Genomic DNA, 22,488 nt, shown 5'->3' on the forward strand with positions numbered 1-22,488 from the left:
CTATCGCAGAATCTCCTATCCGTACCCCTTACTATCGAATCCCCAATAACCACTGCATGTCTCTTCCTCTGCTGGACCACAGTATCAGACACGGTGCCAAGGTCCTGGCTGCTGAGGTCTTCCTCTATGAAGTCATCCTCTCCAACCGAATCTAAAATGAGATATCGGTTTTTGAGGGGGACCGCCACTGAGGTGCTGTCTACATAATCTTTATAACTCCTGTCTATCTCCTGCTCGCTCTCCCTAACCAACCGAAGGTCATCCAGCTGCTGCTCCAGACTCTCAATCCGTTCCTTGAGGAGCCGCATCTCGGTGCACTTTGCGCAGATGTAGTTATCAGGGAGTCTGGTCGTCTCCCAGGGGCCCCACATCTGACACTCCAAACACAACACTAATCCCAGATGCATACTGCTGAATATCACTGAGCTCAACACTAAACTAAACTAATAACTCACCCCTCTCTATAATCTCGCCTCTTTCCCGCTCTCGCCGAAGCCCGTTGAGCCAAAGCCGAACCCACTCTGCTCCCTCTCACTCAGCTGCCCGCTCCGACGCTGCCCGCTAGATATGCTCGTCTGCTTTTTAAATCGCCCGCGCGCTTCCGGGTGACGTCACGCGCCTGCGCAGTCACTCGCCGCTGTCCCGAACGCTAGAAAGAGAAAAAAAAACCTCGTTATTTTCCGGCAATCTCCGCTCTCTCGTCGCTGGAAAGAAAGGTAGTAGGGATAGTCCAGAGAATTACAGATCAGTGAGCCTTACATCTGTGGTGGGTAAGCTGTTAGAAAGGATTCTAAGAGATATAGTCTATGAGCATTTAGATAATCATGGACTGATTAGGGACAGCCAGCATGGCTTTGTGAAGGGAAGATCTTGCTTCACAAGCCTGATAGGGTTCTTTGAGGAGGTGACCAGGAAGATTGATGAGGGTAGTGCAGTAGATGTGGTCTACATTCATTTTAGTAAGGTGTTTGACAAGGCACCACATGGTAGGCTTCTTCAGAAGGTCAGAGGCCAAGGGATCCAGGGAGGCTTGGCCGTGTGGATTCAGAATTGGCTTACCTGTAGAAAGCAGAGGGTTGTGGTGGACAGAGTGCATTCGGATTGGAGGGCTGTGACTAGTGGTGTCCCACAGGGATCGGTTCTGGGACCTCTACTTTTTGTGATATTTATTAATGACATAGATGAGGGGGTGGAAGGCTGGGTTAGCAAGTTTGCAGATTACACAATGATCAGTGGTGTTGTGGATAGTGTGGAGGGCTGTAGAAGCTTACAGAGGGATATTGATAGGATGCAGAGCTGGGCTGAGAAGTGGCAGATGGAGTTCAATCCGGAGAAGTGTGAGGTGATACACTTTGGAAGGACAAATTCCAAGGCAGAGTACAAGGTTAATGGCAGGATTCTGGGCAGTGTGGAGGAGCTCAGGGATCTGGAGGTTCATATCCACAGATCACTGAAAGTTGCCTCACAGGTGGATAGGGGAGTTAAAACAGCTTATGGGATGTTAGCTTTCATAAATCGTGGGATTGAGTTTAAGAGCCACGAAGTAATGATGCAGCTTTACAAAACTCTGGTTAGACCACACTCAGAGTACTGTGTCCAGTTCTGGTTGCCTCATTATAGGAAGGATGTGGAGACGTTGGAGAGGGTACAGAGGAGATTTACCAGAATGCTGCCTGGATTAGAGAGTATGGATTATGAGGAGAGACTAAAGGAGCTAGGGCTTTACTCATTGGAGAGAAGGAGGATGAGAGGAGACATGATAGATGTATACAAAATATTAAGAGGAATAGATAGACAGCCAGCACCCCTTTCCCAGGGCACCAGTGCTCAATACAAGAGGGCATGGCTTTAAGGTAATGGGTGGGAAGTTCAAGGGAGATGTCAGAGGGAGGTTTTTCACCCAGAGAGTGGTTGGTGCATGGAATGCACTGCCTGGGGTGGTGGTGGAGGCTGATACATTGGTCAAGTTCAAGAGATTGTTAGATAAGCATATGGAGGAATTTAAAATAGAGGGCTATGTGGGAGGAAGGGGTTAGATAGTCTTAGGTGTGGTTTGAAGGTTGGCACAACATGGTGGGCTGAAGGGCCTGTATCGTGCTGTATTCTATGGTTCTATGGTTATTTTCAATGATTGCTTTTCTTCTGTATGGCTGCCAAAATGAAAGCTTGTTTGAGATGACCAATTCAATCAGAATGCTTCCTCCAGGGAAGTGTTGTTTTGGGTGGCTTTAAAGCAATATAGATTCTCCTTTTCCATCATGATATGATCCCAGGGCATTGGCTTAGCAGAACAGAAAATTCCACACTGTCAGTAGAATTATAAATGAGCACACCATTAACATGTAAGAAAGAGCAAAAGGACAATTCTGAGCTCTTTATAAGAAATGGAGAGAATGCTGAGACATTTGTGGTTCTCTTAACAAGATGCTTTCGTTTCCACATACAGAGGCAATTTACAGCTCTTGCTATCTTTCACTTTCTTCTATCTAAAGTTCTATGCTTTAAAAACTCACCTTTGAACAATACTGGCTAATGGGAGGTTAGGTACTTGAGTGTGAGCAAGTAAGGAAAGTACTTCAAAGAAATCTAACTGAGATGGGTTCCTAGCATCAGACCCTAACCTGTTTGGGCAGGTTCCCTTGATGTAATGGTGATGTACACCTCAACAAGCACTGCAAAGACCTGTTCCTGCATGAGTGACCCACTTACAGCTGGATGCCACAGATTATGTTTGGGCCCCTCTGTTTGTTAGCATGTCAGATGTTCAGAGGGCCTAGGAGAAAATCACAGACTTCACAATCCACATAGCATGCCCCTGTCTTTCAATCACATTTTATTTCCCATTGAAATTGAACCTCCAATTTACGTGTGCATTTTTCAGTTGAACTGCGTGACTATTAACTTCCAAGAGCTTAAGACTAGTCAATGAATGAGGAGACTAAAGCTCTGCAAAGAACCAGTAACTGAGCTGTAATACCTGGCTGTCAAAGGCCTTCAGTCAAAATCAGCCATGCATTTTCACTTCTTGTGGCAGTGAAGATCATCACTTGCCTAAATCCATAGGTTTCAGAGGAACCACCCACTGTTCTGCCCACAGATCTGTTCAGTAAGTAATTGACACCATGTTTTGTCATGATATCAGCCATAATCACTGGCAGGAGCACCAAAGTCACCTCCAAATTTGCTATCATTGCTGACAATTTAAAGATTCAAAGGGTTGTTGATGGCCCACTTATCAAAAATTTCTGCTGGTTCATAGGATAATTCATAGGATACACTAAATAGGAATGACTGTTGTTTCGATAGGTTTGAAGTGTTTGGCAATTTAGATAGGAAAAAAATTGCACAGATTCAAGTGTGCTTACTGTCCCAAAGCACGTTGACAAAAGTGGAACAATATTCTAACAATATTCTGTTACAGCACGATATTGTCACAGACAGAAACATTATCAGCTTCTTGATGAGGAGCAGCAAGAAACTTGGAAGCTGAGGAACGGATGCTTCACATCAGTTAGCAGGAGCAAATCAATTGCTTCAGTCAAGGAGACAGATTCATGAACACATTATTTCATAGTTTTTTTTGAGAGCTATGCAGTTGACCGCAAATAGTATGTTATATTTTCCAGCTTGCAGGATCAGTCCCATAGGCACAAAATGTGCTCGTAGGGACTCAGATGTCAGGGGGGAATTCTCTTTTATGGGATCCCTACCCAATTAGTGTAGCACACAAACTTCACCTAAAGTGCTCTTGCAGACTTAAAATATATGTGAATGGCATGGTAAATTGTACTCGAGTGATTCCCTGATTTTCTCAAGGGGAATACACTATGCATTGAGGTTGCTCATATAAATTGGACAATGAAGGTCAGGCTCATTTTGCCCTTTCAGCAAGTGATTTTTTTAAAGGTTGATCTGCTGAACATTTCACAGATGTGCTTTTTGATAGTGGAATTTAACTTAGAATTGCTGAGTGTTGTTTTTGTGATTAAGGTTTTTGCAGCATTTTTGGTGTACTTGTTATTTCTGATTTTTGTCAGTGAGATTTTTTGAATGCTTTAATTGAAGTTTCAGATGTGTGAATTTCTTTGGCTTTTCTTCCCACTTTGTGTTTTTTTTGGCATACACTCCAACTCCAGGATCTAAAGAACATCCTTCAAATGGATTTAGCAGCTTATGTTGCAGGAACCTCCTCCCTTATGGTTTAGGTCATTTAGGTCTTGCTCTGAAAGCTGTGAAACTGTTATAATGTTGGAAATTTGACAATGTGGAATATTACCTGAGTGGTCACATGTCTGAGAAAATGAATATGCATCATACAACCAGGTTTTGCTGGAAGTTTGCTTTATGGACTCACATTTATAGATGGTAATATTATATTAATTGCAGTTAAATTGAAGTACAGAGATGAGAGTTTAGGATTAGCATTTTAGGACTACATGAAAAGCTTGATAGATTTACCGTGTTGCATTTTGGGCCCAAGTGTCAGATAAAGAAAGATCTGACCAGTTGCCCAAGTGTTTTTCAGACAGTTAGGTATATGGATGGAGGAATCCCTTTGCCATAGCCTAACTTTGTGAAAGAAATGCTAAAATGCCTTGCAGATGGCTCTCCAGTGGGAAACTTCTCTCCTGGGCAGGCTAATTCTTCTTTCAGTCACTTTTTGTAGTAGAAGCTCTACAGTTGCATGGGACAATATTAAGCTCTTTGTAAATAGCGAGGGATTTTCAGATAAATTTTCTGTTTTGCAATGTGTTTCTAATAATGAGAACAGAAACCTTTTTTGATCTTCAACTATGTATTATTTTTCAACTGCATCAATCTCAGAGGTGCAGGCCAAAAACATGCTTGGATCTTTCTGAGATTAACTGATCTCAGGTTTAGGGGAGTGAGGTTCACTGGGCAGAACAACAGAGCTCAGATAACAAGAAAGCCCATTGTTCCTAAAACCTGCTTACTAGCTGGAGTTCACCATCACCCAATGCAGCCATGATAGTATCACCTGCCTGAATTGCTGAAAGTCCAACCTGGAAAATGTTTTCTTTCAGCTTTTGGCTAATTTCTGCAATGAGCTATTAACAATTTCCAGCAGAATCACTTGGCTCCAGACCACTTCACATTTTTGATCAAGAATTGAGTTCCAGAGGATCAAAATTCAATTCAAGGACTTTCAGCAAAACGTAAATATAAGGTCATAGGTGTTTCCTAAAATGTCTGGAACTTACAAAAGAAATGACCATGCTTTTCAGAGACCAGCTGTCTAAAGAAAAGCCTGCTTATCACAATCATTCTATGTTTTATCAAAAATCCATTCACAGTTCTAGTCTTCTCAGGCAGTCCTTCAAGATAGAGGATGACTTGCTTTCACTCAGGTAGTATGATTTCTGAAATGACTGATGAGGCCAATGTGGGAACCTTAGACTTGCAAAATAGTGTAGAAGGTGGTTAACAGGGCGAGTGACTGGGCAGTGTGTGAAGTGGTGTGCCGCTCTTGCCATTTACACAGGAATTTTGTGTGTTGCTGATACATGCCCTCGAGGTTTTCAATACAATTCTGAATATTAGAACCCACAGAAAAGATATCAATAAGCTTGAAAGAGTGCAGAGAAAATTTACACGGATGTTGCCAAATCTTGAGGACCAGAATTACAGGGATAGATTGAATAGGTTAGGACCTTATTCCCTGGAGCACAGGAGAATGAGGGGAGATCTTATAGAAGTATACAAAATTATGAGGGGTATAGATAGGGTGAATGCATGCAGGCTTTTCCCCCTCAGGTTGCGTGAGACTGGAACTAAAAGTCAAAGGTATAGGGTGAAAAGTGAAATATTTAAGGGGAACCTGAGGGGGAACTACTTCACTCAGAGGGTGGTGTGAGTGTGGAATGAGCTGCCAGCGGAAGTGGTGGATGTGGGTTCAATTGTAACACTTAAGAGAAGTTTGGATAGGGACATGGATGGGAGAGGTATGGAGGGCAATGGTCCAGGTACAGGTAGATGGGACTAGGCAGAAAACCAGGCCGGCAGGGACTAGATGGGCCGAAGGGCCTGTTTCTGTGCTGTATTGCTCTATGACTCCATGACTCTATGTTCCTCCTCTAATTTGAACAGTTACAGGCCATAACAAAACTAGAAAAGAGTTTCTGTTTTCAGAGGTTGGTGTTGGGCATGTGAACAATGTGACCTACCCAACAAGGCATACTGTCTGTAGGGCAGGCCTTAATACTAGGGTTGATGGCTTGGGAAAGGACATTGATGTTGCTTTGCTTATCTTTTCAGTGAATTTGGAGAGTCTTGTGGAGATGTACTTGCCGTAGGCAGCTTTGGCCTTAGAAGTATATAGAAGGGTAGGGATCACCTCTACCTAATAGGTCATGAACTTTGGACTTGGTCTGAAGTCTTGTTCTTCAAATAAACTTTACTCATCAGCCAAAGACTGTGCTCGTGCTTTGAAGGCTTTAGTGAATTTAATCTTTGACATCTGTCCTTGCTGATTGGTGCTCAAAGATATTTTCCATAGTCAATCCATGAAACTTTATTGTTGGAGTTCTACAGAAACAACAGAAGTAGGTCAATTTCTGAAAGAAAGTTAAAATTTCAGGTTGATGACCCTTCATTGACCTGAAACATTAATTCAAATCACAGATGCTCCTTGACCTGCTGAATATCCCCAACATTTTTTGTATTTTATTTTAGTTTTCCTGTATCTGCAATTCTTTTCATTTCAATTTCTGGTAAGGAGTCATAATATTCAATTCTATTCATAGCTGTTCAGTAAGTTTCTCACTCCATGCCTGCATGCACAAGACTGAGACGACATCCAGGTATGGTAGTGACAAGCAGCATTCTGTAGTAGAAGGAGACGGGGATCAAATTCAACAAGAGCATTGCCTACCACCTGTCCTGGACATGCAATCGCAATACCACTTTGTTGCATCTTCCATCATTGATATCCTGGGTCACCATTGACCAGGTACTCATCAGAACCAGCCATGGCTACAGAATTGGTCAGAGGCTGGATATCTTGTGGCAGTGACTCCCCTCCATATCCTGAAAATTAGTTTAAAAAAATTTGACCTGTGCCAATCAATAGGATCTCTGCAACATCTGGGCCTAAGTTACCAGATGGCCTATGATATTTATTTTATGCCATATGCCATAACTTGCAGTTATATATTGCCTTGAAGCAACTAATATGAGGATGTATTTTGAGGAGTCACGGAGGAGTAAGACAATAGATTGCTGAAAATTTAATGCAGTTCATCGTCACAATATAAGCTGGAGGAAAAATCACCCATATCTTTTTGAATCACGTAGTTCACTCATGCTCCAACACCCTGCCCTCTCCCCCAACCTCACTTGGGATTTTACATTCCTTTGTGCTGAATTTTCATCAAATGAACCGTTCTTTCAAATTTTATCATGGTCAGCAGTGCAAATCATGCCACAGCAGCATTATGACTCACCAAAGATCCCAGGAGAATTGAGACACAAGAGACTGCAGATGCTAGAATCTGGAACAACAAACAACTTGTTGAAGGAACTCAGGGGTTTGAGCAGCATCTGTGGGAGGAAAGGAATTGTTGGTGTTTCAGGTCGAAACCCTGCATCGGGACTCAGACCCAAAACATCGACAATTCCTTTCCTCCAATAGGTGCTGCGCGACCCATTGAGTTCCTCCAGCAGATTGTTTGTTATCCCTGGAGAATTTCTAGGCCTTATTTAAGATGTGACGGACTAAAGCACATGGGGAGAAAAGGTCGGGAACTGGTTCCTCATATGGAGAAATCAATTTATCCAAAGAACAGAAAGAATGTGGAACCTTCTGTCACAAGGTACACATGTGGTAAGTATTAGAAATGCATTTAAGAAAAAGCTACTTAAGCATGAGAGATAAAAGAATAGAAGGGTGTGTTGACTATTGGAGAGGGATAGGTGGAGGTTAGTGTGGAGCATAATACTGGCTTGAACTAGTGGGGCTGAATGTTTTTATGCCCTTAAGTTACAGTAATAAGGACTTTTTTTTCCAAAATGACTAACTATTGATATGATCATCTACTCTTTTATTAAAACTTATGACATTGAAAAATTCCTAAAGCAAATAAAACCATTTTATTAAAAATGTTACTTTCCTAATCCTTAATCATAAATATCGAAAATGGTGCTTTCCAAATCCCTAGTGAATTTTTGCTTCTGAGATTTTAATTGCTATATTTATATCCAGAAGTACAACAAGGTTGACTTTTGCTTTAGTGTAACGTTTTTTGTTTGTGACAATTTTTGTTGCAGTAATTAAACAACCTGAATGATTCAATGATACATTTTTGTATTTTACCTATTCTGCTTCTTTGATTCATGAAAGAATAACCTACTGTTGTGGCATTTATGTTAAAATAAGTAATCAAAGTTAAACTTCAATGACTAATGTCAAGGAGGGCTCCTATGTTACACTGCTATTGTAGTTTAATCTTATTTTATAATAGATTTTAATTATATGTCACTGTTAAAACCCAGAAGGCTTATAATGGAAATTGTATACTAGTGAACATTAGATGATTAATTCACTGGTTCAGTAGTTGGACAATGACAATAGTCTTTACATTTTACTTTCTATTACCATCAACATCAAGTTTCAACTTATAGCATTGGGGTAGTAAAGATTTCTTGATTTTCCTTCGAGGGTTTCTGCCAAAGTTATGATTTTAATTGGAAGAACCTTCACTTAGATGTTCCACTTTATTAATTTCATGCAAGGAATACTTTTTAACTGTTATTCATTGTTACTGAAAAATATTTTAGATTTCTGAAAGAAAAAAATCAGACCTGGACCCTTACGATGCAAAGACCTGTACTTATTGTGAATTCATTCAGTAGTTTTAAAATATTTGCTTTATTAGTCTCTTAAGTGTATGGCTATCAGGAGATATTTTAAGAGTAACCTTTACAAATATACTTCACATTAAATTTGGCAATAATTTGATGTTCAAAAAATTGAAACGCTTTTCATATTTGTAAAAATACTTCACAACATATTTTTGTCGAAACATTCCACTCACACTATTTAAATACAATTATGAAAAGAACTATTTTTTCCCTCGTAGAATTTAGAGTTATTTTTGGATTACATCACAATTAGTCCTCAAAGTGCAATTTTGTTTAACAACTGTCCCAATTTGTACATGGTTTTGGTTGTGTTCAGGAAGTAGGAATTTCATTTATGTTACTGAAAGAAACATTGTACAATGTTTTTTTTATCACTGTGCGGAGTGATGTATTAATAATCAAAAGAGGCTGATTAATTTTGTTATGCCAAGCTAAGTGGAGTCTTGGCTCCTAATAGAAAAAAGCATTTCTAAAACCAAAGCCAGACACCCCATTTGCGGCAGTGATCATGGTTGCCTCATGGTCGCCTGAATTTAACCATGGCAGATTGGCAACTCTACACCTGTGTTATTGTATCCACTTATTTATCTTGTTTTCAGCTAAATTAATCCTTTCTGTTTTGACAAGAAGACTGATGGGTAATTGATAACGGTGATTGACATGAATAGGAGAATTCTTGAATTATTCAGTGGTTCTTAACATCAATGAGGATACTGGCCAGAGAATTCACATTTTCGTTTGCTCTAAAACCTAAGTCAAGAAGACATTTCCTCTGCCACTCTATCAGTAAACCAATAGTATACAATTGCCTTCTGCAGACAAAATGTTTTATAAGCTTGTAGCTCTGTGCATGAAACTGCCAGAATAATAAATAGGTACACCAGTCGATGCATGCTAATGCAATGTTGTAAGCAGTTTTGTTGACAAGTGCTGATACTTCTTTCTTTCTATCATTAAAAGCAGCTAGTACAACAGCCATTACTTGCTAGTTTTCTAAGCAAGACATGATTGATTGTGACTTTAATATAGAATGGCCAAATTCTGAAACTTTAACAACTTGCTATAAATCATGGAATTATTACAATACAGCTTAATTGGTTAAGGAATGTTTGCTTCCTAAAGAGGCTGAAAAAAATTCCATCGCAATGCTTTTAATTTGCAAAGTGCACTTTTGTTAAGGATGGCAATTTAACTCTGCTGTTTTATCATGTAAAATATGCAACATATAGATAATCCATTAATTGTTTCAAAAATGCACAGCAAGCTTAAATTATTATTACCAGTAGACTTTCTGAATTTATTAAACATGTTAAATTGGACACTCTGGGTTTTGACAATAAGTGTTTCAAATTAAATGTAAATTAGATTATGACCTTTTATTTGATTTGCAAAGTAAACTAATCAAGAAATTTGTAAATATGAAAAACAAATTCTACAATTATATTAATCTCTCTGTAACATAGATGGATACTTTTTTATTTCCTCTACAGCCATCTGAAAATATAAATTATAGTGATAAATATGATTATGCAACTATTGAGAGATATTTTATTCCTCGTTATTAATAATCTTGCCCTCCTCGCATTCCCGTAAATGTGGAATTTTATAATTTTAGCAGGCAGTTCAAAATGAATTGATACATTGTGTAGAGATACAAAATAATTCTGTTTGCTGCGAGAATATTTCTTGAGAACATTTTAACTAACTCTTGTTTTATAAATTAAACATAATCCTATCTAGGGATGTCATATAAATTGCAACCCATGTATTTTGTAACTAGGTTGATAAATTGCACTAAGTTGGAGCTGACTATAATCACACTTAAAGTGATTTTACGAAGTGAATTAAACATATCTGCAGAACATTTGCAAATTATGGATGTTTGTCATTATTTACCTAAACGATGATGCAATTAAACTTACTTCCATTAAAGTCAAATTCCATTTCACAAATAACATGTTAATTGATAAAGAAGTCAACATAAAGGGTATGAATTCAGACAATTTTTAGTTCTTGATTCGTTCTAAGCAACATGCTTTATTTAGCCAGGTAAAAAAAATATACTGCCCAAAGGCATTTGGGGATTGGGGGGGGGGGGGAAATGGGTGAGAGAGGGCATGCAGGTGTTGATCTGATCTGGGGCTTAGGTTGCACCGGTGATCAGATAGTTATTTGGGGAAACAGTGATGTTGGTGAACTATATCAGGGCCATAAGTAGATTGGGGATCCAGTAAGTAGATAAGGGAAGTATAGATCAGGGCCACCTTTATGGAGTCATGATCTTAGACCTTTGCCAATGAGGAGATTGTGGCAGTGGGTTGGGGGAAGGCGACAGGAGGTTAGCATAGGTTACTGTGGGGTTGGGGGGCAGTGAGGAACAAAAGGTAAGAATGGGATAGCGGTCCCAATCCATTGCTCCAAGATGTCGGCCTGATTGTCCTGGGAGTGCCCAATGATAACTGCTGACAGACAGCTGAGTCTAACTTTCTGGATAATGGACCAAAAAGATTGTTGTGCAAGGAATGATGTCATTCCATTCATCAGTGATGTAGAAATCATGTCATTCACGAATGGATGAATCCTGCTCAGAAGCATCCAGTAAAATTTCCAAAATGGCACAATTTGGCCCAGAAATGGTCAAAATTGTGTCCCACTCTGAAGAGAATTGAAACTCAGACATATGGTGCTGAAGAAAACCAGCACCGTGATGCAAATTTCAGAGCCATTATACTTTTTATTTTCCACCTTCATACATTATCTGACTTGTTTTGATGAGCATTGTTCTGCCTGATTCATTCACTTTTTGAATATGATAGTTCTCAATGAATAAGTGATAAGAATTAGTCTGATGCTTCCTGACCTAATTACGTGAAGTGTTTTGTACCATGGTAATAATAGGATTAAAATATGAAAAATACAATGTATACCAGTTGACCTTTAAGTCTTGTTAAAGGAGCAATATTGCAGTCTTCAAACATTTTCATCCTTAGTACATTTGACATTTATCTCAAACTACTTAAAATTCTAGGTAAACATTCAATGAACCTAGTATAAGAAATATCAATATAATTTATAACTTTTTACTGTGTAATTATCTCTTATCACTCAACGAGGAGGTGTGACATGTGTGTTCTCTTACTCCAGAAGGACTTAATTTGAAGTAGACCTGTATCCTATCTGCTAACAATCTCAAATGATGTTTTTGTATCTTCACAATCTTGTGAAATAATGTGAAGCATTGAAAGGACTATAATTTAACAATAAATCTGACAGACCACAACCCATAATCTATCTGTAATTATTCAAAGAGCAACTCTGTTTAGAATGGATTATTTTGTATTCTTGTTAATGTTTGTATAATTCACCTTAAATAACTAAGTGCTGATATTCCATGAGTGTTTTGGTGTACTCTTACTACAGTTTTCTGTGATAGTCCACTGTTTCCCTATTCCCTAATACAACCAAATATACTGGCCAACCATGAAGTCCCGTCCAGAAGACCATGTAAAATTGTGGCTTGGACTCCTGAAAACCTGAGACAATTTAAAGCATTTTCCTCAGGTTACTTGTTAAAAGGATTACATGAATTTCAAGAAATGAAAATAAAAAAAAACTGGAGGTGCTGAAAATCCAAATAAAAACAGAAAATGTTGGAAACATTCAGCAAGTCGGGCAGCATCTATGGAAAGAAAAACAGATTTAACATTTCAGGCTGAAGACCCTTCATCAGAAGTTTCCGACTTCCTTATTGGGTGTTTCAACTTGAACTATCAACTCTGTCTCTCTTTCTACAGATGCTGCCTGATCTGAGTGATTCCATCATTTTCTGTTCTTATTGTAGGAATTTCAGTCTCCATTTCAGTTAAGAAATAAATGCAAGCTGTATGGATCACATACTTTGTTTACTTCTTTATTTTTAAGATCATAAAAACTTCTATAATAATTTGCCTTGCTATTTGCATAATATCTCATTTCCTAATATTTCTCTAAACCTACGCCTTAAATTTCCAAGGTCTAGTGTTTCCTTTAGCACAACAGGGACCTGGTTCCCATGCCCCCTTTGACACAGCAGGGCATTCCCTTGAAATTCACCATGGCCTTGTCACCCTCGCTTCCTTGAAATTCACTGGGGTCCAAGTTCCCAGACTCCTTTAAGATCACTGGTACCTCTGTTCCTGTGCTCCCTTTAAACTCACCTGGGCCCTGGTTCCTTTGTTCCCTTTAACTTCATCTGGGCCCCAGTTCCTGCTGTCCCTTTAAATTTGCCCACACCTTGTTTCGCACGCTCCCTTTAAACACCGAAGTCTGATGGAGGGTCTCAGACCTGAAAAGTTAGTTGTTTTTCTTTCTACAGATGCTGCCTGAGCTGGTGAGTTTTTCCAGCATTCTCTGTTTTTATTCTTCCTTTAAAATCACTTGATTCAGTTTCTCGCACTGACTTCAAACACATCGGGTTCTGTTTTCTATGCTGCCTTTTAGCTCACTGGGGCCCTATATGCCAAGCTCTCTTTAAACTTCCTGGGTTCACTGGAAAATCTATGACACTAATGTGTAACATCTTAAAAACAAAGTGAATTAAAGTGTATTAGATTATTAATAGGAATAACATCCAAGAATCTGTAAAATCTGTCAGTCCGGCACCATAGTTCTGGGCATGCAGCATTAAAGATGTTTTATTGTATTACTTTCTAGCAATAACTACAACATTATCTTGAAATGAAATGTAACGTGCATTCAATATGACTTGCATTAGGCAAAATATCATGGGAAATTTGACATTTTCCGGGCTCTTGCTAAATACTTGGAACTTCATCTGGCTGCAGAGCTAAAGAATTCTGCATTAAACTACTAATTTGTCTATACACATAACTGCTTCACACATCACTTAGATGTGATGGGTGAATTTTCAACAGCTAAGACTACTTGCAGCAATAGGAAAGTATGTCACACACAAGGGGTAGGATTTTTTCAGTGATCCATGACTGAGCATCAATAAGACATAGACAAGATTTATAGTTAAAAAAACAAGGCCAGTTTTGTGACACTTGGAGTAAAATAGGAAACCAAATATACTGCATTTACAGAATGACTTGTCACACTCCTTTTCTGTTAAGACACCTAGGTATGCTAAATTACATTCACTGCAATTCCTGGGTTAACAATTAACTAATCTGTTTGAAGGTGCATTATACAGTTATGGGCCGTAGCCATGACACTACTTTGACAAGTGAAGTCGAAATTTTCATGAAGCTACAAGCTAGACAGAAATATTAGCTACTATGCAGGAATGGAAAAAAAAACAATATAACAATGTGACCAAGGCATCTAAAGGCTTAATCAAAAAAATCAGAATAAAAGGACAAACAGTGTGCATTGCTGTGTATTTTGGCAAGGGTACTGAGCAACAGAAACATTAGAAAAAAATTGAGAAATAATAATTGGCATACTGGGATATCAATGGTTTACAACTGACAACTATATGAAATCATTTCCACAAAATGTTACTGAAATTAACAATATTCCAAAAGAGGCACCCTTACTGCAGGTACTCCAACACCATGGTTTGTTCAGTAAACCAGCTGTTATAAAATGTGTTTTCCAATAAGGATATTGGGTAAAATATGATCTTGTAATATAATCACTTTTAAAACTGCAAGCCTAATTCTGTTATCATTTCCATTGTTCCACTTTCACAACTCTCTTTTACCTCCTTCAGAATCATTCTTTTCAATGATATGGCTTTTATAGCAAGGCAGTTGAGATTCCAAAGAAGTAAATTTAGGGCTAATTAGAGCTCTAGAAATAAAGTAATTTCTTTGTAGCTGGAATCTGAACTTTGTATTTTGTTCAAGCCATTTACAAAACTAAAGTAAGTGATGTAGGTTTTAAAGATATTCCATTTTGTATAATTAACTATGAATAATTCTAATCAGTCAGTATAATTGTAGGTTAACTCCTCGAATTAAACAGAAGGTTTTTGAAAAATGTTAAAATATTAGAAAAGTAGCGATTACAAAAGTGTTATCACTTAGCACTAGCCTCAATCAGATCATTAACAATAGAAAATGTCCTTCAGATTGTATTTGCCATTTAAATGCGAGTACAGTGAATTTATAAGCTGCAATGCAATTTTTTTCTGTATGCAAAATCAGCAATAAGTACAGATCACTCAACTATAAAAGGATTTGCATTGTGCTAAGATGTAAGATGGCAGGATTTTAGACCTGGTTAAAAAGAAAACTCGCATGATTGGCATTAGAATAGTCACTGATATTTCTTGCACTGCAATCTCCTCAAGTGATATTCTGTTGTAGGATGTGGGGTAGAAGTTTGTCTTCGTTCGCCTGAACAAAACATGCAATATAGTAGCAGCTGCTCCTCCAAAATTCAGTTCTATTGACTTAATTGGCTCCCTTGTTTAAAGGAAACTAAATTCTTGTTGTCATCTGCAGCATTGAATGGAAACAGCAAAAAAAAAGCTTCCTTACTTGCAGGATGGGAAAGTCATGGGCTGCTGAACCCATTGAACAGAATGGATGAGTCAGGAGGGAAATAGGCAAAAAACTTTCCAAATAATTCAATCATCAGAAAAAAAAAGCCCAAAAGAAGTAAGTTGGGAAAACCTTTTAAAAGGTCACTCTACTATGGCATCCTTAGTTTCCCACTTAACCTCTCTTGGTATTCAATACCTCTGTATTTTATCTAGTTTACATTGTAGCGAATGAAATCTAACAGGAGAGCACTTTGGAAAACGTTTTTTAAAAATTTGTGATTCAGGGAATTGCAAGATTATTTGAAATGCGTTTTGAGAATATATATTTTGTATTGATGCAATTTATCAGTTTAATTATTTATACTTTTCTGCTTTGTTAAAGCCTGAGGTGGTCTTCCTACAGAATGTGCTGTAGGAAGAGATCTGTGTTTTATATTCTATTTGCTTTAGGACTTATTACACTTAAGTTCAAAACAATCTGAATTAAAAATATATCCTAGGAAACATTCATCAGAGTTTACAAATAGAAAAAAAATGCATGGACAAATAATGTTAATTCATGTTTAAGGCTTGGATCATATTAGGTGGTACCTTTGAAGAGGAAGGATTGTCTACTGATCCGTAGATGAACAAATGGTGTTTGTGGGCCCCAGTGTCTTTTAAACTTTTCCAGGTGATGGAACACTGCAACTTTTAACATTTTCAGCAATTCACCACTGAAAGACAATGTCAGATAACTAAAGTAAAACACTAATATAATTAAAGGAAATATGCTTTTAAAAAAAAAGTAAATTACATGCCAGTATGTCAAGTACAGGGACATTTAAATAATCTAAAAGCAGACAGACACAAATCTTACCACCCCAGGGATCCATTTTGAAAACCTATAATGTTATCCAAGCTAAATTAGTTCCTCAAGCAACACAGAGTTGCAAATCAACATTGAGGTGACACTGCCAACAAATCCATACTATAGATTTTTTTAAGCAATATTCACTGAAAAATTCACATCTTGAGGATTATTTCCTGATCCACCTAGAGACATGATTTTCTCTGACTTGGCCATTCCTCTTAACATATGAACTCAAGTAGTTCATGTTGGAATCTCTACCTCCCTTTGCACAAGTTGGTGTGGTCCCATAAAAGGAAACATATGCAGTAATCTATCCATTTATAAACTCAGACAGATCTTTACTGGCAAGAACTACAGATTGGACCAAGATACTCATTGTTTCAAAAAAAAGAATTTGATTCTAATGTTCAGTTACTCTTAGCCATGTACTGAGGTGCAAGTTATTCACTGTGATCCTGAATGAAGGGTGGAATTTGAGTAATTTGACCCTGATAAAATATTCTGGACCTGAGACATTAACTGTTTCTCTTTCCACAGATGTTGCCTGACCTGTTGAATGTTTTCAGTATTTTCTATTTTTATTTCATGGAAGTTATTCCACTTGGACAGACTGGACTGAAAAAGGGAATGAATACAAGACCTGTGTTGTGGAATGTTTCTCAATATCATGACAAATCATTCCCTTTGAGAGATACAAATTTAACAGAAGGCAAGATATTGACAAAGAGCTCTTAGCTAAAAAACTGAAATATAAACAGAAAAAGCTGGAGATATTCCACAGGTCAGGCAGCATCCATGAAGAAGGAACTACAATTAACATTTCAGGTCGATGACCTTTCATTGGAACTGAAAAAGTGAGAACACAAATATGTTTTAAGCTGCAAAAAAAAAGGGGAGGTTGGAAAAACAAAAGGAATGTGTGAAAGGATGGATATTATCCTGATGACATTGTTGGTACTATCTAAGAGTGGGTGATGAATGTATGTTCATTATAGCTGATCTCTCTGGAGGAATATAAATAGAGAGAGATGATTAAAAGCAGAACTGAGAAAATAATAATGTTGGTTGTGTGAGATTCAGAGTAGTGCAGTTGCTGGAAATCTGAAATTAAAGAGTCAGCTAAAAATATTTGTTGTTAGAAATCAACAATTTAGGTCAGATATGCTGCTAAATTGCAGTTTTCATTCTTATATCTCATCCATATGTCATAGGAGTCTTATACAAACAAAATCACCACAGCCCATCTTCTTTAATTTTAATTCTTTAAACCTTATTTTCACCTGAACTGTCATAATTGCAATGTTAAGAATAATTAATGCATTAATTTCATGTTAGTTTTATGTGTCAACACTGATTAATTGATGGCCCTACTTTCCAGGATTTTCTGTTTCTGTTTTAACTAATAAAGTGCTTTGCATTATAATCCACTAGAATTCCCGTTGTATATCTTGTGCAGCCTTTGCTTCTGTCTGCAAAATTACCCTTAGGCAATGCACGTTGTTTTGTGCTGAACCATAAAAGACAATCTTCAATGTATGCTGTCAGGATGAAGGAAATAAAATTACTTTACTACTCTGTATTTGCCACTTCTGAAAACTAGCAAAAGTTAATGGAACAATTCATAAAGCAGATATGGTAATTGAAAAGCTAACAATTTAAGAATAGGTTTGAATTAAATAAGCTGATTTCTAACTAGCTTGTAACTTAAGGTATATTTCTTCAATTGTATTTGATAGAAGTAAAAACAAAAGGGAATGAAGTGAATAATTCAAATGTGGTGATGAATTTCTAAGAGATGTCTAGATCCACATTGCGCTGGAAACATTTTTCACTGAGAATGATGTATGCCCATTAATTTAAGGTAATTCAAGAATTAACTTTGAAAAAAGAGGACATTTAAATTTCCAATCAGACTATTACTTCCCAAATAATACTGTAGCAGTAACTTTCCATGATCTGAGACTCACGCAACTGCAAATTTAGAAGACAGTGGCCTGGAAATTCATTTGCACAACACCAAAAAGACAGGTTTTTGCAAAGTTAAAACTCACATAAGTACAGTGTTAAACAATTTTGCACACATTTCATTAACGTAGTATAGTTATTCTGGTGTGAGATTTTATTGTATTTGTGCATGCTGTTTTTCCAGCATCCAGCTCACCCCAATTACAACAGTAGAGCAATATTCAAAATTCTTCACTAGTGAGAATTTCAACCACATTAGTCTGCAAACGACAGGAGCTGTTGACTCACAAATAAACAGTTAGCTTTCACCAACACTGAGGCTCAAACTGAATGTTTACTAAAAGGCCAATCACAATAAACCTGCATTCAATATCAGACTGCCAGACATCACTCTTCACACTCACAATGTATTCTGCACACTGCTCACACTGAACACTGAGCTTTCTTTGCATCTTCGACTACTTTGCTGCATCTGACTTACAATGGCTTCTTGTCTAGATCTTAAACACCTTTTCATGGATGACACAGTGGTGCAAAAAACATCTCACAGATACCACATGGACTGGTCATGCTCACTCTCAATATTTTAGTGACAGGAGTACTCTAGACTGCATCTACTGACAAATGCCACATTTTATAGTTTGATGATCATTAGGGAAATCATTGACAATCTAGAGAAGTAAATTCTTGCAGTATTCAACTATTGGTAGGATCTTATCACTGAATTACTCTTAAATCACACAGTAATATTAACCCCTATGTTTATGTCATTTTGTCTCTTGGGGATGTGGGTTTAGGTACCAAAATGAATGAGATACAAAATCATGTGATATTGTGTTGGCACAGGCTTAAAGATCCATATGTCATTAGTGCTTGTTTCATATGTTATTAATAGTTATGCTGAAACATTTAATTCTTATTACAAAGCAATTTCATTTCAAAATGTCAACCTAAAAATGATTAAACTTTGCAAATGACTTTGGAATTATTACTTACAATGCTAAATAATACAGAAAGGTAAAGCATCCATTTTAATCGTACTTTATAGAAATATAACTGTAAGCCTAAAGGGACTAAATATCAATAGGCTCCTTTGAAATTTGATGTGTGATAGTTGAATCTTAATTTGTTATTAAAGTTATTAGCTATGACACTAGAAGGAACTTGGAGACTGCTAAAATGCATTGCATCATAAGTCCTTTTTTGAGACTCTATTGTTAAACAAACCCAAGTGAGAATGGCAATAATATTTTGTTATGTTGTGTCAGACTTCTCGCAGAATACTCTGGGACTCTGAGGTAAAATGTGCAGAGATGAAACATTTCACAGGCCATGTAGTTCCAATGTAGCAACCTCGGTAGTAAGTTGGTTCAACAAACTACCATCTGGGACAGTTATGTACAAAATGAAATCATTGTAAGGCAAGAAAATTGGGATGTTCAATAATTAGTGTAGCTTAGATGTGATGTTGTAGAGAAACACACATTTTGAATAATACCTTTTGCTTGAAAAAACAATAATTATTCTCTAAAGCAACGTTCAAAATAAAACATTTTCTATATACAATTTTTAAAAAAATTGCTTTTTTGCTTCCCCAATCTGTGCTGCCAGTCAATGAGAATTGGAGACTGTTGCTTCAGACAAGGTTGAAAAGAGTAAGCTGTCAGGTTTCTCTCTCAAGAGATGAATAGCTGGATCTGTGCAATGCCCCATCTTCTTGTCTGTTCATAATTAGATCCCCCTTTACTTCTATCGGTGAGAAACATTGTACCAGAGCACTGTGTGTATTCTTTCAGCAATTCCATAATCTAGCACCCAGATCTAATACAAACTAGGAGAGGTAAAAGACATTATCAGCAGCTCAAAATTGGACATCCATGTGCTGTAGGCCATTAGCAGCACTGAGTTTCATACTACATATGATGGTGATCATGTCATAATTTAGTTATATTGAGTATATGATAAACCAGTGAGATTTGTTTTTGAATTACTGGATAATCAATGTGATGGAGATTGGGCCAAAAATGATGGTCTGAAGATCAGCTCAGTCAAGTGCTAATTGATTATTGAAGCAGGTTCGGAGGATCCTCTGCCTTTATTTCTTATCTTCTAATAAGCTGATAAGAATCAGAAGACACTGTTATTTCCTTCTGATATTCACATCCACCAGCTCAGATACAGCTACTCTGCCTGTAGTAGATATTGCAGAGCCAGGATCTGCATGTGGTCAATGTGTGCAATTGACCTGCAGCCAAGCCAAAGTGAAAGAACAATCCATTTGGTAACAACCTTCTTGTGTGTTGTTTGAGCTACATGAATCTAGACTTGTACCTTGTAGGAGGACCCAGTATTCATAATTATTGTAGTTATTTACTTAGAAGATTGATTTAGTTAAATTTCTGGTCGATGCTGACTCCTAGGACGTTTATGGTGATGGATTTAAAGATAGTAATTCAATTGAATGTAAAAGTGAGCAAGTAAAATTCTTTCTTGAAGGACATAGATCATTGATAAGCAAAAGGTGTAATATCATTGCCAAGGATACCACATCTAGATTTAATAGGACGATAAGGCAGTAATTGGGCAGATTTGCTTTTCATTGTTTTTTTATGGACAAAACATATTTGGCTAATTTTCCATTATGATTGGTCTAGTGTTGCACTAATGTTACAGCTGTACTGGAACAGCCTGGATAGAATGCAGTTAGTTCTGCAGTATGTGTCTTCAGCATGGCACTTGGGATGTTGTTCAGGCCTTTAGTCTTTACTGCATCTGATACACACAACTATTTCTTGATTTCATATGCAGTGAATCAAATTGGCTAAAGACTGAATATTTGATGGTGAGGAGGTGACTGAACTCTGCATTTCTAAATGAGGATGGTTATGAGCATCAGATTGTGAACACCATATAAGTCTTTTACAAATATTTGAAGTTTCCCAACCTGAAAATGTATATGGTCAGGGAGTTTATTTATCTATTTAGTCTAATTGTCCATTATATTCATGACTAAATGTAGCAGGCGTGCATAACTTTGATTGGATTCCCTCAATTATGAGATTGCTTTGCTTTCTGCGTAGCATGCTGCTTCCACTGTTCAGCATGTATGTATTTCTGTTTTATAATTTCATCAGATTAGCACCTTATATTTATGTACACATGGCTTGATAGGAATATTAGAGCAGAAAATATCCTGAATTACAAGGTTACAGATCCTGTTATAATGTAATTCTTCTGTAGATAATAGCTAACATTGCTCCAAAGATACCCAATTTTGAACTGCTGGATCAAGTCTGAATCTATCCTCTTCAGAAGCGTGGTAGTGCTACAGAAATGATGGGGAAAGTCCTCAATGTAAAGACATAATTTCATCTTCACAAAGTCCAGGTGGTGGTCACTCCTATTTGTACTATGCTTAGCAGTTGCATTTATGACCGGTAGATCGATAGGGACAAAAATCCTCCTCGTGTTGACTAACTAACTCACCAGCGGGCATTAGCCCAAAATATTAGTCATGTCATATAGAATAATGCAAAGCCCATTTCATGCCCTTACTATCCTTAATGTTTCCTCCGAGTGATGTTCAAGTCAAGTCAAGTTTATTATCATGTGCTCAAGTATGGTGAGGTACAGGTGCAATGGAAAACTTGCTTGCAGCAGCATCACAGGCACGCAGGTACAGACAACACACAGAATATAAATTATACATAAAAATAAACAACAGAAAAAAGACTGTGCAAAAGCAAGATCTTAGTGCAAAATAAAACAAAGACACAATTGAAGTAAAGTCCATGGTCGTGCAAAAGGTGGTTCATAGTGTTACATTGCTGAGGTTGGGTTAGTGTTGCGCAGGTAGGTTCAAGAATCTGATGGTTGTAGAAAAGTAGCTGTTCCTGCACCTGGAGATGTGAGACCAAGTTTGTGTACCTCCTGCCTGATGGGTCAAACATGGACCAAAGAGCTGAAGTACAGAGGTGAAGTGAGGGTGATTACCTTTGATACCAAGATAATGCTTGATTGTGACATTATGGAACCCTAAAGTCAGAAATAACATGCCAACAGTGGGATCATACCTTGCACATTGGAAGATAGTTATTATTGTTGGAGGTCGATCATCCCAACCCTCGGGCATCATTGCAGGAGTTTCTCAAGGTAGTGGTCTAGGCCTTTTTCAGCTGCTCATCAATGGTAATATATTTCCAAGTCAAGCTATTTAGTGGCTTGGAGGGGAACATGCATGTGGTGTTGCTACTGTGTACCTGTAATCCCTTTTGATGACAGAGGCTGTAGATTTGAG

At 37.6% G+C, this 22,488-nt stretch overlaps 1 protein-coding gene and 1 long non-coding RNA gene across 9 annotated transcripts in view; one reads left to right on the forward strand and one right to left on the reverse strand.

The window, feature by feature from the left end:
* Positions 1-22,488, forward strand: part of kiaa0825 (KIAA0825 ortholog) — a 279,512-nt gene that overhangs the window by 247,097 nt on the left and 9,927 nt on the right. The window lies entirely within an intron of this gene.
* LOC127572744 (uncharacterized) overlaps positions 15,965-22,488 on the reverse strand; it is a 33,035-nt gene continuing 26,511 nt past the window's right edge. For both annotated transcript variants that reach the window (XR_007956672.1, XR_007956674.1), the window contains one exon: positions 15,965-16,089. This is a non-coding gene — a long non-coding RNA (uncharacterized LOC127572744). The remainder of the gene's footprint in view (positions 16,090-22,488) is intronic.

Source organism: Pristis pectinata, chromosome 7 (assembly GCF_009764475.1).
Source record: "Pristis pectinata isolate sPriPec2 chromosome 7, sPriPec2.1.pri, whole genome shotgun sequence".
Classification (NCBI taxonomy): Eukaryota; Metazoa; Chordata; class Chondrichthyes; order Rhinopristiformes; family Pristidae; genus Pristis; species Pristis pectinata.